The sequence below is a fragment of the Schistocerca piceifrons genome, chromosome X, assembly GCF_021461385.2.
Source record: "Schistocerca piceifrons isolate TAMUIC-IGC-003096 chromosome X, iqSchPice1.1, whole genome shotgun sequence".
NCBI classification, from domain to species: Eukaryota; Metazoa; Arthropoda; class Insecta; order Orthoptera; family Acrididae; genus Schistocerca; species Schistocerca piceifrons.
Window position 1 is genome coordinate 436,466,207 of NC_060149.1, and position 5,611 is coordinate 436,471,817.

General features: G+C 46.2%; 1 non-coding gene across 1 annotated transcript; it reads left to right on the plus strand.

The window, feature by feature from the left end:
- The first annotated feature begins 806 nt into the window (after positions 1-806).
- Trnas-uga lies at positions 807-881 on the plus strand. The gene has a single exon. It is a non-coding gene; the product is annotated as a tRNA-Ser (tRNA).
- Positions 882-5,611: the final 4,730 nt, after the last annotated feature.

A 5,611-nucleotide genomic window follows, 5' to 3' on the forward strand; every position in this document is an offset into this window, starting at 1 on the left:
TGTTAGGCGATGATTTTAATTGTGTTTTGCGTCCAGTGGTTCAGACCTCTACTCTCGTCAGGTATACCCAAGTTACAACGACTTCCAGCAGCAGATTCGAGCCGGCCGGAGTGGGCGTGCGGTTCTAGGCGCTACAGTCTGGAACAGAGCGACCACTACGGTCGCAGTTTCGAATCCTGCCTCGGGCATGGATGTGTGTGATGTCCTTAGGTTAGTTAGGTTTAAGTAGTTCTAAGTTCTAGGCGACTGATGACCTCAGAAGGTAAGTCACATAGTACTCCGAGCCATTTTTGAGCAGATTCGACAGCTTTTATTTTTCTGATTGCTTATGTGGACAGCTGTTAACGATAGACGTATTACCAACTTGTTCCACTAATCAATGTGCCGTAGCTATCATTTTAAATCATGTGCTCCCCTGGATGTTAAACGCCTTGCTCTTTAAGGATCCTTCCCTCTCGATTATCGTTAGAGAGGGTGAGATTTTCACTCTGCAGCGGAGTGTGCGCTGATATGAAACTTCCTGGCAGATTAAAACTGTGTGCCCGACCGAGACTCGAACTCGGGACCTTTGCCTTTCGCGGGCAAGTGCTCTACCAACTGAGCTACCGAAGCACGACTCACGCCCGGTACCCACAGCTTTACTTCTGCCAGTACCTCGTCTCCTACCTTCCAAACTTTACAGAAGCTCTCCTGCGAACCAAGCAGAACTAGCACTCCTGAAAGAAAGGATATTGCGGAGACATGGCTTGGAAGGTAGGAGACGAGGTACTGGCAGAAGTAAAGCTGTGGGTACCGGGCGTGAGTCGTGCTTCGGTAGCTCAGTTGGTAGAGCACTTGCCCGTGAAAGGCAAAGGTCCCGAGTTCGAGTCTCGGTCGGGCACACAGTTTTAATCTGCCAGGAAGTTTCATATCAGCGCACACTCCGCTGCAGAGTGAAAATCTCATTCTGGAAACATCCCCCAGGCTGTGGCTAAGCCATGTCTCCGCAATATCCTTTCTTTCAGGAGTGCTAGTTCTGCCTGGTTCGCAGGAGAGCTTCTGTAAAGTTTGGATGGTAGGAGACGAGGTACTGGTAGAAGTAAAGCTGTGGGTACCGGGCGTGAGTCGTGCTTCGGTAGCTCAGTTGGTAGAGCACTTGCCCGCGAAAGGCAAAGGTCCCGAGTTCGAGTCTCGGTCGGGCACACAGTTTTAATCTGCCAGGAAGTTTCATATCAGCGCACACTCCGCTGCAGAGTGAAAATCTCATTCTGGAAACATCCCCCAGGCTGTGGCTAAGCCATGTCTCCGCAATATCCTTTCTTTCAGGAGTGCTAGTTCTGCCTGGTTCGCAGGAGAGCTTCTGTAAAGTTTGGAAGGTAGGAGACGAGGTACTGGCAGAAGTAAGGCTGTGGGTAGCGGGCGTGAGTCGTGCTTCGGTAGCTCAGTTGGTAGAGCACTTGCCCGCGAAAGGCAAAGGTCCCGAGTTCGAGTCTCGGTCGGGCACACAGTTTTAATCTGCCAGGAAGTTTCATCGTTAGAGAGGTTTAGGTCCGTAGCTTGCTTTTGCAGAACCGTTATCCTTCTATTATGGATTGGTGATCAGGGCATGCTAAGCCTTTGCTGTTAATGCGTCACGGTGCTGATAGGGCGAGGGATCTCCGTCAGACACAGGAATTTTATTATTCCGTTTTGCGAAAACTTTATGACGGTGCCAGACAAGCTCCCTTACGGATTATGGATGTCCGCCATGTTAAGTTAATAAGGCAACAAATGCAAGGACTCAGGGTACGATCGAAATCCCGCTCTTTCCTACCGGGTGAACTGACCTCCTTATAGCCGGCCGTTGTGGCCGAGCGGTTCTAGGGGCTTCAATCTTGAACCGCGCTGCTGCTACGGTTGCAGGTTCGAATCCTGTCTCGGGCATGGATGTGTGTGATGTCCTTAGGTTAGTTAGGTTTAAGCAGTTCTAAGTTCTAGGGGACTGATGACCTCAGATGTTAATCCCATACTGCTCAGAGCCATTTGAACCATTTTTTGACCTTCTTATATCACCCTATCCTCTTGAGGACGCGTCGAAAACGAGCGTGTATCACGTCCATTACACCGATGGTCACGTAATGACGACCCAACGTGACGTTTGCAGAGCGATCTATAATTACTTCACCGACCTTTATGATGTCCCTGCTATTGATACGACTGTCCCTGATGCATTTATTTCTCTCCGGGTTGTGTAGTTACTCCCGCATTAAATGATGAATTTGTAAGTGACTTTACTCGCAATGATATATATCGTGTTATTATTGATTCACCATCGCAAAAATCGCCAGATCTCGGTGGTATTACAAAGGAATTTTATGTACTTTTTTGGCCTCTTATAGATAATACCATTCCGTCACCGATAAATGTGATTACCCGGGGAGGGAGGGGAGGGGCGTATGATTCCTGACCCCTTCAAGGTTTGTAAAATCGATTAATTCCGAAGACAATCGGACGTCAGGACACTTATGAATTTCGCCCGATCTACAACTTAATTTCGATTCCAAAACTGTCACCCGGGTGGTTAATAGCAGTTTGTCGATACTGATAGAGAAAATTCTTGCTGTTCGCGAAAGCTGTGTACCTTGGCGCACTATTCTCACATCTGCAGTCGAATGCCGGGATGTCGACGAGGTGCTGTAGCGACATCTGTCTCTGGAGTCTTGCCTTTCCTTGATTTTAATAAGGAATTTGACCGGGTCAGTCACGGTTTCTTGATGCCGATGCTCAAAGTGACCGGTTTCAGTCATACTGCGTGTCAGGTATTATCCAATCTTTTTACTGGTATTCTCGCATCTGTCGTACTGAAGGGACAATTTACTCCCGGCTTACCGCAGAGGAGCCCCTTCTCCATGTCGCTTTTTTTTCTTGCCCTTGGAACCTCTGCTTCGCCGTATTGCTGATCAATTACGTGGCTGGAAGGTATTACGAGAAACCTTCCCGTTACGAGCGTATGCGGATGATGTTATGGTATAGCTACGTCGTATCGCCGGCAGGTGTGGCCGTGCGGTTCTAGGCGCTTCAGTCTGGAACCGTGTGACCGCTACGGTCGCAGGTTCGAATCCTGCCTCGGGCATGGATGTGTGTGATGTCCTTAGGTTAGTTAGGTTTAATTAATTTTAAATACTAGGCGACTGATGACCTCAGAAGTTAAGTCGCTTAGTGCTCAGAGCCATTTGAACCATACGTCGTATAGATGACATATCTTTGCTCAAGGATATATTGGAATCTTTTGTTCTCTGTCTGGGACCCGAATTAATGGACTGAAATGTACCCTGCTACCTTTGCAGGATTTTGAACAAGCTCTTATTCCATGGACAACGGTAGTTGCTCGCCACAAATCGTTGGGGATTACCGTGGATCGCTGCCCGATGAAAATGGTTGAACTCAATTGGCGGGAGCTGATGACCCGAATTCAACACGAACACGAACGACGTTCCCTTAGTCTTCTTTCTCAGCTGAACTTCTTCTGCGTCCGGACTTTCCTGTTTTCCCTCTGACGAAAACCAATGCGATCGTGTGGCTCCTATGGCTATATAGTCGGGTGTGACAACGATCCCGATCTCCTTGTCTTTCTCGACAATATGGTTCAAATGGTTCAAATGGCTCTGAGCGCTATGCGACTTAACATCTGAGGTCATCAAACGCCTAGAACTTAGAACTAATTAAACCTAACTAACCTAAGGACATCACACACATCCATGAACGAGGTAGGATTCGAACCTGCGACCGTAGCGGTCGCTCGGTTCCAGACAGTAGCGCCTAGAACCGCACGGCCACCTTCGACAATATGGTGAACGCTCATTGAAGTGGGGGACGCTTCCACGTTGTTGTTGTTGTGGTTTTCAGTCCTGAGACTGGTTTGATGCAGCTCTCCATGCTACTCTATCCTGTGCAAGCTTCATCATCTCCCAGTACCTACTGCAGCCTACATCCTTCTGAATCTGCTTAGTGTATTCAGCTCTTGGTCTCCCTCTACGATTTTTACCCTCCACGCTGCCCTCTAACACAAAATTGGTGATCCCTTTATACCTCAGAACATGTCCTACCAACCGATCCCTTCTTCTACTCAAGTTGTGCCACAAACTTCTCTTCTCCCCAATCCTCTTCAACACCTCCTCATTAGCTATGTGATCTACTCATCTAATCTTCAGCATTCTTCTGTAGCACTACATTTCGAAAGCTTCTATTGTCTTCTGGTGTAAACTATTTATCGTCCATGTTTCACTTCCATACGTGTCTACACTCCATACAAATACTTTCAGAAACGACTTCCTGACACTTAAATCTATACTCGATGTCAACAAATTTCTCTTCTTCAGAAACGCTTTCCTTGCCATTGCCAATCTACATTTTATATCCTCTCTACTTCGACCACCATATGTTTTTTTGTTCCCTAAATAGCAAAATTCCTTTACTACATTAAGTGTCTCATTTCCTAATCTAATTCCCTCAGCATCACCCGACTTAATTCGACTACATTCCATTATCCTCGTTTTGCTGTTGTTGATGTTCATCTTATATCCTCCTTTCAAGACACTGTCCATTCCGTTCAACTGCTCTTCCAGGTCCTTTGCTGTCTCTGACAGAATTACAATGTCATCGGCGAGCCTCAGAGTTTTTATTTCTTCTCCATGGATTATAATATCTACTCCGAATTTTTCATTTGTTTCCTTTACTGCTTGCTCAATATACAGATTGAACAACATCGGGGAGAGGCTACAACCCTATCTCACTCCCTTCCCAACCACTGCTTCCTTCTTCTCTTTCATGCCCCTCGACTCTTATAACTGCCATCTGATTTCTGTACAAATTGTAAATAGCATTTCGCTCCCTGTATTTTTCCCCTGCCACCTTCAGTATTTGAAAGAGAGTATTCCAGTCAACATTGTCAAAAGCTTTCTCTAAGTCTACAAATGCTAGAAACGTAGGTTCGCCTTTTCTCATTCTAGCTTGTAAAATAAGTCGTAGAGTCAGTATTGCCTCACGTGTTCCCATATTTCTACGGAATCCAAACTGATCTTCCCCGAGGTTGGCTTCTATCAGTTTTTCCATTCGTCTGTAAAGAATTCGCGTTAGTATTTTGCAGCTGTGACTTATTAAACTGATAGTTCGGTAATTTTCACATCTGTCAACACCTGCTTTCTTTGGGATTGGAATTATTATATTCTTCCTGAAGTCTGAGGGTATTTCGCCGGTCTCATACATTTTGCTCACCAGATGGTAGAGTTTTGTCAGGACTGTCTCTCCCAAGGCGGTCAGTAGTTCTAATGGAATGTTGTCTACTCCCGGGGCCTTGTTTCGCAGTATCATATCTCCCATTTCATCTACATCCTCTTCCATTTCTATAACATTGCCCTCAAGTACATCGCCCTTGTATGTACTCCTTCCACCTTTCTGCTTCCCCTTCTTTGCTTAGAACTGGGTTTTCATCTGAGCTCTTGATATTTATACAAGTGGTTCTCTTTTCTCCAAAGGTCTCTTTAATTTTCCTGTAGGCTGTATCTATCTTACCCCTAGTGAGATAAGCCTCCACATCCTTACATTTTTCCTCTAGCCATGCCTGCTTAGCCATTTTGCACTTCCTGTCAATCTC